Raw genomic sequence first — 14,079 nt, forward strand, 5'->3', positions numbered from 1 at the left:
CTAATTTTTTAACAAAGCAAAATTTATAAAAAATTCCAAAAAATAAGTTACTGGTTCTCATAATTTCAATTTGAACGAACTGTAAATGACCAAATACATATTTTCAATGATTTATATTTGATTCAGATGAGCTGTACAAATTATTGGCAAGATCTCTGAAACAATAAAAGATTGCGTGGCATGGCGCTGCGCGCTGGTAAGATAAGTGGAGTCAATAAAGTGGTAGTGGCTCGTGTATGTATAGTCAGACAAATGAAATTGAACAGTCAGCGAAGCAGTAACTTCTTTCGTATCTGATGACATCAAGGATACAACTGACAAAGTAGTACGATCGTGTAAGTAATGAAACTAGTGGTTTCCTTGATAAATGGGTTACCACTACTGATAAGTAGGACGAAACTGCACGTAGTCGGGTCCGATAAATTCTTACTTGTTTTACTTACAAAATATCTGAATCTAAACAAATCAGTACTCACAAAATTATAACATACACAATTACATACAGAATCAAATTAATCACCATAACGTGGATCTAGTGGTGTAATTATGCAGATATTCAAACCGATACTATGCCTCTATATATAATCAAACAGGTAGAATTATTGTGTGCATACCTGCACGTAGAACGTCTGTACATGATTAATCTATAGGGGATAGATACGTAGCACAGCAACCAATAATTCAACCGATATTATACTTATTATAAAGGCACATAATTGCAATAATAATTGCTTGTTGTAAGACGAATCTGCATAGATCGAGGACTTACTGTATTTGGAGATTTTTGATATGCTGACTGATGAATTAACAGCTATGAAAATTCCATATCATCGAAGTGATTTAAAGTGGATAACAAAAATAAGTTAATACATACTTTACTTTTCAATAATGAAATCACGATAACAGTAATATTTATTCACTTATAAAAATAAACAAGTTGATTACATATTTAATGCTAATGTTGAAAACAAAATTTATTACGATTATCACTGTAATCTGAAGTTTTATCAAGATATTGATTTTTCTATACTAAATGTAGAAAATTTGGTGTGACAAAAGTAAGTTAAAGTATCGTTTAAGTACACTGTCCAACACCAAATTTGTTTCACAATTACATTGTGATGGTGGTTCTTATAGAGTTTTATGCGCTGATTCCGAATCTGCCCTTCATTTTTCTCCTACACGTACAGCTTTTTAGAAACATGACTTTGAAAACATATTTTTCAACTTTAAGCAAATATTGTGATGTTATTATAAAAGATATTGAATTGTTCTTTGCAGCGAAAGATTTGGTAGACTTTCCCGAATATAGTGATATCCAATATTAATACATTATGAATGTTTAAACATGTTTAAACAATTATTAAAAACGGAGAGACACCACTTTGCACCAATTTTGGAGGATATTTTTGAATTTATCTCAAAAAATAAGGGTCCAGCGGAAAATCGAACTATATCACGCGATAGAGCAGACTTTTATCTTGAGAAATCACCCTTTGAAGTTTGCAACGTCGGCGTTTTTCTCGAATCACAAAAGCAAAATATCTTCGCCCGGCATTTGTTGGCCAATTTATGTTGAGACCGCGCTAGTGGTGAGCACCATGGCGGCAAGTGAATAAATATTACTGTTATCGTGATTTCGTTATTGAAAAGTAGAGTATTAACTTACTTTTGTTATCCACTGTATTTAGGAAAACAGAAATAATAATACTTTATGATCGTATTTTCTTGTAATATAATACTGAATAGGCAAAAAATAGCAAAATGTTTATTAGACGAATTCTTTTGAATATACGGAATCGGAGCTTTTAGCTCTACCCTACCCTAATCGATTCGACAGAAACCAATCAAAAAATTGTCCAGAGTGACACAGCAACCAGCGGCTTCGCGCGTGGCTTATACAATAAACGACACGAGCACGAGAGTCGCACGCGAAACGCTCGAGCGGTGATCGGCCAATTAATTCGTCAGTAAAGCTAATATATTTGCAACATGCGACGGCGGGCGACCTTTGGAATTGAAGTGTGGGTAACGAGGATGGTTGGGAATTAAATACAGCGGCTCGTCCATTAAGGCATCGCGTGACCAATGAAATTTCCCTGCTCCGGCGGAGCTTAGTGGTCCCTCGGCCCTCGATTAAAGCACTCCATCCTAAGGGTTGGCTGTACTCCTATTGATTGTAAGTATCGGCGTGGAACCAGTGGCGGTCGTCGGAAGTTTGCTTGTTACGACGGGAATTCGACGGTTGTCCGCCGTGTGTACCCGCCGTAATACCTTGGCCCTGTGAATGGGCGACGGTCGGAACAGTCCGGCGTAGTTCAGATGTTTTCCGGCGTTTCCGGTTTCCGATTAAACGGGAAACCCTCCGAAGATGTCCGACGATCGTGCACCACCGAAGGAACCTCGCAGAGACGTGACGCGCGACGATGCATATAGTACACGTACACGCCGAAGACACACGATGTGTATCCTCATCACCCGGCGAAACCGCAATCAATAGCGGCGCTTTTACCGATACACTGCACGCCCGGCACTACACCCATCAATAATGGCTCGTGTTCCGCCGGTTGTACTACCACGCGACAGATGTTTCCTAGTAATGAGCGAGCCCCGCTAATTATGAGATTGTTCCGCATCCGAACGTTTTACGCGCGAAGCCTAGAGCGCGACGCTTATCGCTCAGTGTCAGAATGATTGGTGAAGTCACGCAACATTGAAAAAACTTATTTAATAACACACGGATAGAAAAGTCAAAATTCATCGTAACTGCGGGTCTTCTACTATAAGACATCAAAAAATGGAAACGTATTTTCTCTCTTTTAATCGTCTTCTATATAGATAAAAATGTAAATGTCCGTTTGTTTGTAATCGAACATCTCCGTAACGGCTGAACGTAGAAAGCTGAGGTTTCAACCATTAGTTTCAACAGTTTATGAGAAATCAGCATGCGAAGAAGTCCATTCGTTCAAGAGTTTGGAGACTTTTTCACCGGCTACAACGCTAACTGCTTACTTCAAGTTATGTGAATGTCGCGCGTTTGCGAAAACATTGATGTATAATAATCGATGTGGTTTCGTGTTGATTCGCATTATCACCATTGCGTCACGACGAGCATCTTCTCAGTGGTATTTTGCTTCAAATTATATCGTGAAATATATATAAATAGAAAGATCGACCTATTCGGAGTGATTTGTTCTGTAAGTTTCTCATTGCATTGGAATTCAGCCGAGTAGATTGATCTGCGTTTGAATTGAAATATTTGGTTAGTATTTTTAAATTATTACGTTTTTTCTGTGTTTTTTAGCTCGTGTTTTTTCCTTATTTAATGTTTAGCAATTTTAGATGTTATTGATATAACTCTCTTTCTACTTTAGTACATAAAAAGAATGACTCTCAGAAAAGTAGACTAGGTCGTCGTACTCGCGGAACGGAAGCAGTGCGACGATTAAGATCAAATCAAATTGAGGAAGAACGGGCATCACAAGCATTATAAAATAGAACATATAAATTTCATATCTGTGACAGGTAAAAACATGCTTTTAAAAAATACTGAGCCACAGCAATGCGTGGCGGGGGAGAGCTAGTAAAAAATAAAAAAATATTAGACGATGTCCTACGAAAACGTTTCACAATCTTTCGATCTCTGTTTGGAGGTAATTGAAGGTGGCAAAGTTAGGTGGTTCCCGCTGTATAGTAATCACGTGAAAGCATAGTACACGGACCGATATACGGAACGACGCAACCGCGCGCATCTTCGGGTCTAATTCTATTCGACGGTTCGCCGCAAACGCGCATTCATGCGAGCCGACCGATTCGATGGTCACGAATATGCAAATCTGCCTCGAAGACAGTAGGGCGAACGTTAAACACATTTTCGCGACCGAGGAACGTTCTGTCGACCCGCTGTTGTTTTAGATTGAAAGCCCCGGTTTTTCACATGCGACCGGGATACCAGCTGACCAAACACTGTTACCAGCCAGATGTAATTACGATTCAATTATTATGATACAATAATTCTGATCACAATCGGATATTTGATCCACCGGATTCTGTCGACACGGCCAGGCCAATTGGAAATTAATTTCGGCTCGACGTAGTTTGCAAGTCAAGTTTGTCCAATTGTCGACAGGAGAATATGCAATCGATAATTATTGCTGTCTCGTGGCCTCGTTGCCGGCCACGGAATCGCAGGATGTTCCTTGTCAATCTTATTTTGACCATTGAGGGTTTCGATTAAACAAGGGCATAAGCATAGTAATCTTACAAATACAGTGGATATCAAAAATAAGTTAATACTCTACTTTTCAATAATGAAATTACGACACCAGTAACATTTATTCACTTATAAGAATAACCAAGTTAATTACATCATATTTAATCACTAGACTGCAGAGCTTCATGCATTTATAACAAAATTGAGTACATGAAATTCAAAATTGTTGGAAATTTTTTTTAATTGGAGATGTCAATATGTGTTTTCTCCTCTACTAAAATCATTAAGGGAAGAAGTAAAGTTCAATTTAGTTTCTATTTCTTGCAATCGATGCAGACAATTTTTATTTTGCATAAAGATCCGCCGTCTAGTAATCACATATCACAATATTTATTTAAAGTTGAAAAATATGTTTTTTAAGTGAAACTTCTTCAGGCGGGGTAAGCGTAAAACCGATCTGACGATGAAATGAAAACGCGTAACGGAAGTGGTGGGGATGGTCATCCGAGCTAGCGTTCTCACTCCCCACTCTTTCTTCCGCTCGAACGAAGTGGGGCGAGTGCGAGTGTATGTCAGTGATGCCAGAAATGCGCAACATATCTCGCGCATACGCGGCGATTAGTAAGATTCTCGATGAAATGGGGTACCTTGAGCACCCCGCAGAATTTAAAAAAATTTTTATGATTCGATTCTGAAAAATGAATATATAACACGTGTATTTGCATCACTGGTGCATGCGTAGGGTTCGTAGTCTAAGTAAGAGAAAGAGAGGGAGGGAGGGAAAGAGAGCACGAAAGCAAAAAAAAGTCTTACTGTCAGTTTATGGTGCGTCACAGTTTGTACCTAACCAACGCGTGTGATTTCATTCACATTTAATTAAATAATATAAAAAATATATATACAAATAATAATGCCGAAAACAAATGCAGAACGTCAAAAAGAATTCCGTGATAGAAAACGGGCAGCGGGAAATAAGGTGACGAAAAATTCAGCAAAAACTTCAACAGAACGTGTGTGAAAATTTCGTGCTAAGAAACAGTTATTAATTGCCAATGCTTTAAATTTTGATAAACAAAATGCCGAGAAATCACAACATTTTGCTGCACCATCAACAAGTGCATTGTCGAGACAAATTTCTGTTTCTCACACTGATATTGAGGAACATAACCTCACATCTCGTGAATCAAACAACGTGGTTAACACAGAGAATCAATTTGCAACAAATAATCCTTCAAGTTCAATATTAAATTCGTTATTAAATATTAAATTAATTCTAGTGTTGTTCAACCTTATAGTGACTTCCAACGCCATAAATCAGTTCATAATGAATTTTTTAAAAAATTTATAAATAACAACTTTGGTCAGGCGTGCTCTGTTTGCAATAGATTATGATTCACCGATGATTTAAAAAAGTACGCTGCAGAATATGAAGATATTGAAAATTTTGAAAATATTGCTACTATTTTCTTTTTTTTACACTGATAATTCTGCGGATAATGATTTTTTTCAATAAAAATAATAAGCAGGAAGTTTCAGTTCTGTCGCGCGTGGACAACGCACACGATATTTTTTCAAAGTCACGTTTCTCAAAAACTGTTTATCTATGAGAAAAATTCAGGGCAGATTCGGAATTGACGCATAAAACTCTATAAGATCAGCATCACATTGTAATTGTGAAACAAATTTGGTGTTGGACAGTGTTATTAAACGACACTTTAACTTACTCTAGTCTCACCAAATTTTCTACATTTAGTATAGAAAAATCAATATCTTGATAAAACTTCAGATCACAGTGATAACCGTAATAAATTTTGTTTTCAACATTACCATTAAATATGTAATCAACTTGTTTATTTTTATAAGTGAATAAATATTACTGTTATCGTGATTTCATTATTGAAAAGTAAAGTATTAACTTACTTTTGTTATCCACTGTAACTGGACTGGTGAAACTAAATGAAAATTGTGAGATACATATTTTTTAATCTGTTTATAATGTAATCTGTTATTAGTGAACAAAATATTGGACATATTAAGTCCGGCTGTCCTTATGATTCATAATTGATTCATAATTTATACTATGGAAATGCATGCAGTTGTACTAAATGCAGAATTTCTATAATCCAAATTAATATAAACAGAAAGGTTTAATAGCTTAAATGCGATGAAACTGAACCGAATTTTACGTCCACAATTTGCTGGCGTAATGTTTTATGAGCAAGAGATACGTAACAACACTGTCTCCATTGACGATGCAAATTAGACATGTAAATTATCGTCCATAAATACTTCGACACCTCTGAATATCTACGATTAATTAATGATTCTAATATAAATGTATTCAAGACGCGTGGATTATATTATGACTTCAGAAGTGCTTCTTTAGTAATTCAGATTTCGAATCTCATTGTCTATCAGTTGAATTGCTATCGTTATTACGTGCCTATAAAATCCACTTTTCAAATATCTGAAACCATCAAGTTCCAAAACAGTAACGAGCAGTTCCAAAAGAATGTTTTAAACAGAAGTTAATCAACACTTAGCGGTCTACAAATTTCAGTACAAAAATTTTTATCAAAAAATCAAGGGGTCAACTTTCATTATTAAAGATCAATATATATTTTTCACTTCACAATATTGCAGCTGATGTCAAAACGAATTCACGACCTACATTGTTACCCTTACATTTCCAAATAATGCAAAAATCTTAATGAACTGCTAGATCGGTCGCCCGGACCACTGCGGATCGAACCGAGTGTCCACAGATGCGCAGGGGGTTGCAGACACGATAGTTCCCAGGCGAAAATCGCGTTCGACTTTCCATTAGGATTGAAGGGACGGTTCAAGCGTTGGTGTTGATCGACGTGCTCGCGCGGCAAACAGAAAGAATTTATGGAAGGACGTAATGCCATCGCGCATGTCAGCGTAAGGATTATTTATTTCTATAACAGAGCGAAGTCGTTCGGACTCGGTCCGAAATACGTTGGGGAATTTTCGTTCCTGGCTGAAAGTTCGGCTCCGATGTGACGCGGCGGTGAAATAAAACCGATCGTTCGCTTTGATACACCGGTTTCCAGGAGAAGTCAAATCCGGGTGCGGCGGGCGACGTTTATTCAACAAATAACTAATCAGAACGTAGACCGTGCCGTTCGCAAAAACCAATCGTTCCTGCGATTTGACCGGAACCCGAGTTTCGACCGTGTGCGTCCGAGTGGAAAACGTTCGTTTACCGGGGCCCGCGATTACAAATCATCGAGAGCGTCTGGTTTTCATGAATTCCGTAGCAGGGCGTCATCATTGCTCGCCAAGGCAGCCAAATATTTATAAACAGCCTTCCGCGGTAACGCAAATACTGTTCTCGTCGTGCGCCGCCTGCTACATAGACGGGGCTCCTGGATAACACGCGTGTCATGTGCCATGTGTGCACACATCATCACACATTATATCGCTAATTGAAACACTTCCCGAGTTTACGATGCTATTTATGTGAACTCAATCAGGGGAGGACGTTCAACCGAAAATATTTATCCGCGTGTTACACGATACCCTAAACTAGCTGATTCAAATCACTCTGACCATCTGTTGAGTGGGTTCCTTTTTGTAAACTACTTTGCTCGATTTGGTCTAAAACAGCATTTTGCGCGCCTGCTTAAATTCATAAAAATCCCAGTGTGTTCGCGTATGTTCTCCAATAGAAACTTTGTGTTAAACTTTTGAAGGTTGAATGTAGATTCAATGAAAATTTGTACCTTCCCTGTTCATTTTCTTTTAATTATCGAGTTTCTAAATGTTCTCATTTGGAAATGTTGGCCAGTGCTCATTAATAATAACCATTAATGTGGAAGCATCATTAAAATGCATCAAAACAATTAAAACTCGTCAAAAATCACCGAAATCTCAAGAAATCAATGAATTAGAATTATTGAAAACGTTATCGAAAACTTAATTGCATATAACTCAGTATTAAAACGGTTGTGTATAAAAATATATAAATGCAGGATCATAAGTTTTTCACTTTGTGACTCGGTAATCATTAATTTATCAAAAGTATACAAATCGTGCACAAATCGAAACGGATATAAGCTCAGCTTTTTCCGACTTAATAAAGGCGAATGGTGCCGTTCCAGCTGAATTTTTCGCGCAACGTTCATGCGAAGACACGAAAGCCCGATAAATCGGCGATTTTAATGAATTCAAGGCGTCGGTAAACACGAGCCGATAAATTCGTAGTAACAAAGTATCGTATCGATTAATATTTACAAGTCTGTCAAAGTGATCCCGGTTACGTGCTCGTGGCCCTCCATATCGCGCTGTTGATTCTGCTCTCTGGTAGGACAATACGAATCCTACAGTTGAACAGGATTACGCGGGAGCTACAAATCAGCATGATTCACGGGCTGCGTTTAGCGGTAAACAACGTCGACGTATCCGGCAAGAGGGTGAGTAAAAAAGTGCCAGTTAAGTGTTACCGAATCGAAATCGATGCAAAACGGAACCCTTCTCACAACAGCCACATTAATTATCCCACGAGCAACGAGACTTGGAGGAACGTCGGAGGACCCGTCGCTGCGAAAGTTGAAATTCAACGGACATTTCGATGCCCCAGATTACTCGAATGATTTATCAGGCGGGGCTCGCGAACTTCGATGACGGAGCTCCCGCGTGACTAATGAATACTCGTTCAACACAACGCCTCGATAATCCGTTTGACAGCGGCATAGAGTTACTTTCCAGTGACGCCGCGCCGCTGTTGCGCGGGCACAAGCTCGGTGTCTATTTTCAAATGCGCAGGGTGTTATATTTTATGCAACAGACGGCTCCGCTGTACCGGATGATCGATGGTACTGATACTCGAAGAAATAACACTTCTGCCCTGCTTCAGAATCGTGCAGACTTCCACTTGCTCACCGAATGAGTTTCTAAATAACGATACGTCGCACAGTGTGTCGTCCAATGGAAAAAAGTCCGATAATTATAATCAAAGTATAAGATCTGCAAATTTATGTATCCTAAAATGTTCGTAACAAAACGTAGTTTCTAAAACTACCTTCAATTTTAACTGGATAAATTAATTTGTTATTAAAATTGAGGCTGAAACTTTACTGTCAAATCCCGTGCATTTTTTTAAACATGCGTCCCTTGCAAGCTGTTTGGTTTTTTAATTTGATTTTTACTGAGTGTGTTTAGTATTATAAGATCTTCAATCTCCCAAAAATTTTTTTTTAAATAATCGCAATTTGTCCTAATTTTTTATGTTTAACATTTATCAACTTTCATTAGAGTTTTCAAAAAAAGTTCCCCGAGCTACCCCCTTTAAAGTTTTTCAGTGTAACAATCAAACAATTGCCGTAAATATTCACAAAAATTCTGTGCTCGAAGAATCGATTGTGCAAACAGAGAGGCAACATTAGCAATAATTGTAACATCGAAATTGAGTAAGAACGACCACTGCATGGACATTGCACCTCGCAGCACGTTATGCATTCATGTATGGTAATAAAGGTTAAGATCAAAGGTTCAGAACAATCTAGGATTACATCACAGAGAATACACGGACGTAATTGATTCTTTCACGACTACACTTGACGCTTTTCCGCCTCGCGGTTGTATGTAATACCGGAAGAAAGCGAGCGTGCACGGTACCTGGAAAGAATTTCGAAATCTATTGCGACTTGTCTTTTCCCACTGACAACACCAATTCTCGGACGAGAATAAAGTTTCCCTCACTTTTGTAACTTGAAACTTCTCTTGTAAAGAAAGAAGTTAGGGAACGGTCGCACTGTAACACGCGCGATACGTCTCGGTCAATTGAATGCGTTAGACGGGGCACTTAACTTAGGTGAACACGTGCTGGATAGTTAACATGGTCAGCTAAGCAGTTAGTCTCTTTGAAAAATGAGAAATGTAACATCTTCTTCCCTTTTTTAACATACTGTCAAAAGTGTGCGGTTTTTTTGTGCGATTTTTTTTATGTGGTATATGAATATCGAGATTCTGTTCGCCATATGTAAGTTCGCCGCGAGGTTAGTTCAATTTCAACGATGTACCGACTATGTACATGGTACATGGTAACAAAAAATAAATCAACTCTAATGTCTTCAAGTGATGAAAGCGATTTCGAACCAGTTCATCACAAGAATATGCGCGTTTTCGACTACGACGAGTAGTATTGTGTACATTTATGTACATTTTGAAAATTTCTCCATGTTTAGAATGAGAAATTAAAATTTTTTAAAATGTTTTCATGTGTAATTTAATTATTTTAATTTATTCGCTATATATTTCGTGAAGCTTTGACATATTTTTTAAGTGAGACTTTTTTTATGCGGTCCCTCTCTACCGCATAAAAAAATTTTCTTTAATATGTTGTGAAAAATTATTTGTTATAGCTATTTAAGAAGTTTGTCAATATTTTTTTGTGCGGTTTTTTTTCTGCGGTCCCGATCTACCGCACAAAAACAGGTTGTAATTTTATTTGTGACTGATCACTAGACCGCGGATCTTTATGCAAAATAAAAAATGTTCGTATCGATTGCAGGACACAGGAGCCAAATAAAAATTGTATCCTTCTTTTAATTATCGTATTAAGTTGAAACTAATAAATTGATGTCCTTAAATATTTTTAACATGTACACTGCTTTAAAATATACGTGCCCATTTTTGTTATAAATGCATAAAATCCGCAGTCTACTGATCACTGCATTACTTGCTCGTTGTTTAGTAATGTTCTGTGTTGTACAGGGTGAGGCAGCTAAAACTGGCCAGCTGAACAACTCGGCTGCTATTGATGTTAGGAATAAATGCATCAGATGGAACTTGCTTGGTTTCGAAGGGGCATTAATCTGATGTTAGTAGCTTTTTGTAGGTGTACGCATAGAGGACACATGAAGGTCAACTTGATTTTTTTTTTCAAATAGAATATCCAATATTTTTGATCGAACTCGGATGAAGCACAAAATTCTGCGTAAAAAAGTATTGAACTTCATATACATATAGTATCATAAATCTAATGGTTAACGAGATATTATCGATATAATTTCCCATATGTATAATAGCTATTACCTGGAAGCTTGTAGGTGCTGGAACTGATACCCTCAATTTGAATAAGTACATATGGAAAATTATTTCGATAATATCTCGTTAACTATTAGATTTATGATATACGAAGGTGTACTTTTTTACGCAGGATTTTGTGCTTCATCCGAGTTCGAGAAAACGTATTGCGCATTCTTTTTAAAAAACTAAAGGTGACCTTCATATGTCCTTTACGCGTCCACCTACAAGAAATCTACCAACGTCAGATTAATGCCCCCTCGAAACCAAGCAAGTTTCATCTGATGCATTTTTTTCTAACACTAATAGCAGTCGAGTTATTCAGGTGGCCAGTTTTAGGTGCCTCACTCTGTATATGTATGTATGTATATGTAGATAGCGGATTTGTGTGATTTGGATAGCGGATAAAAATGAATTTTTATTTCACTGCAGCTTATCATTGTATCGATGTACATTCTAACTGCTTCCTTTGAACACTGATCAGCTTTATCGTAAACAGGTAAAATCACTGTGCGACAGCTAAATTTAATAATAAAAAATAGGCGCCGTTATAAAAGCGGGGGCGAATTTGAAAAGTCAAACTTTCCCGAGGAATTCCAATAGAATCATTTATCCGATCAGTTCGACTGCGAATTACGTCAGCGTGGAAATGACTCCGAAGGGATCCGAGGAGGCCATTAATCCATTTATCGTCACCGTTCCGCTGGTTTTTTTGGCGAGCTGGACCATCAGACGGAGGTCCGATGATACTTTTTTAATGCGTCGCTCGTTTCTCACGGGTCGCGCGTAATATCTCCGTTCAAGTTTCGGAAACCCGCGCGGTCTGCGACGTCCCCTCGTCGGCGTCGCCTTCTTTCGATTTTTTATCGGTCGCGCCGGCCATTTATTTCGTTGATCGTTCTTCCGAGAGTTGCCCATAAAAGTCGTTGCCGACAAGCCGCGGAACCGTTTTGCCCGAATAACCGCCGCTGAAATGGATGATTGTTACGGAACAAGCGAAAAGTGACGCGCGGGAGGGCCACGGGAAAAAAGGAGCCGGTGTGCAATGCTCTCAACAAGAACTCTCGTAACTATGCTGGAACAATGGCGACCAGGCACGATCGGCTCGGAAGGGAAAACGTTTGCGAAGTTTCGAATCGGATCTTCGCCATCAGGACACTTCTTTCGGTCTCCTTTCGAAAAGAGCCAGATGCTTGCCGATGACGTTGAATAAGAAACGAAAGTTTCGAAACTTCGTTATTTTTCAGAGAATATACTAAAATATCTTTGAATTTTGTTCACATTTCAACGCGACCAGCGACTATTCAATTTAACGATATAGCGTCGTTGGCTGCGCGAGAATTATTCAATTCTAATTTTTAGATTTATAATAATTATAGCCTGCGGATTTTATACATTTCTGGCCCGACTGAAATAGACACGAGTAATAAAATCTCTGAATATCATGCTATGTATGTATGTACTGGGAATTTAACACTAGAATTACCGAACCAGTCAAAATGACTGGTTGCAGATTTTTTCTTTTAGAAATATTAATATTATGAGAAATTTTTTTAAGCACATATTTAAAGAAAACTCAAATGCAATTTTGTCGTTAATATAAGGCCATGTATGCCAATTGCGTTTAGTGCTCGGTAGTTCTAGTGTTAAACAACGAGAAATATACAATTAAGTAAATTGCAAAACCAGGAACGCCACATTTCTGCACTGGTTGGTATCGAACGAGTTAAACGGTACAGAATTTTCGAAACACTCGGAACACGTTGGAGAAGAGTCGACGTCATTGAATTTGAAGATGGGGGAGGAGGAGGAGGGGAGGATAAGCGATAAGAGAAGAAAGGGTTTGACCCGCAGAAGTGGGAGGAGGAGACTGCAGGTTCTTTTGTCTCGTGTTCGCTCGCTTTATTTCGTTTTTCGCCGTACCGAACGACACGTTCCGTGTCCTTTCGTCAGGACGACGACGACTGGAAGCGGGGATTCGATATCGGTGTTTCTACGAGGAATTTCGGAGGGTCTGGTAACGAGCAATCCGGACCATTGAAACGTTTCGTTCGACGGATCGTGACGGGAATCGGTGGCTGGTTTCTCGATTGCCGCGCAACAGGAAACACAGGAACGTTGCACCAGGACTTCGTAAATATTTTAGACGGTGCTCGTCGCCGCGTCGCGACCCGATGCGACGCGTCGCAACGGTTCTCTGTCACTCGTGATGAATTAGCGATGCTGGCTCCGGAATGGGGGAGATTATGCACTCGCGTATGAGTATCAACAGGTTAAAGGATGCCTGTGCACTTTGGTAGTCTGCGAACTTATTACGGTATTACAGTTCTACTTTGCATGAACAATTGATTGACTACTAGCGACGGCGTTCGTTCCCAATCACGGTGATTTTCCACAGTGATTCATAATTTTCGCGATCGCTTCTGATTGACGGGGAGCATAACTGATCTTCGCGCAAATCAAAGAGCCGTAATCTGTGTGTTTTATATTAACAACATCTAAGACTAAAGTATAAACTTAACCCGTCCAGTTACAAAGTGCATAAACATGTATACGATCCAGGTAGTCTTTGATGTTCATAAGGAATGTTACATATACACGCGTTCACATTAAACTTCGTCCAAACTAACAGAATGGTTACGCACGAAAATTGATTTAATGTTAAACAAGATTGCATTCTTTCAATCAAACGTTGAAATAACTGAGTGCCGTATGTATCAATTTAATTATTAATTATTTATAATTGACGTGCAAACATCGTGTCGGTGGTTCGCCGGGAACTGGCGAAAATAAAACAACAAATGAGTCGTGTT

General features: G+C 38.6%; 1 protein-coding gene across 5 annotated transcripts in view; it reads right to left on the reverse strand.

Moving 5' to 3' along the window:
- The window catches only part of LOC143208047 (disks large 1 tumor suppressor protein-like), a 428,128-nt gene that overhangs the window by 144,638 nt on the left and 269,411 nt on the right, over positions 1-14,079 (reverse strand). Inside the window, exon 2 of one of the 5 annotated variants that reach the window (XR_013008823.1) lies at positions 1-14,079. This exon is cut by the window's right edge and continues 32,302 nt beyond it. The exons of the other annotated variants lie outside the window; for them this stretch is intronic. The gene's annotated coding sequence lies outside the window, so the exon portion shown is untranslated. 5 annotated transcript variants of the gene reach the window in all.

Source organism: Lasioglossum baleicum, chromosome 4 (assembly GCF_051020765.1).
Source record: "Lasioglossum baleicum chromosome 4, iyLasBale1, whole genome shotgun sequence".
In the NCBI taxonomy this organism is placed as follows: domain Eukaryota; kingdom Metazoa; phylum Arthropoda; class Insecta; order Hymenoptera; family Halictidae; genus Lasioglossum; species Lasioglossum baleicum.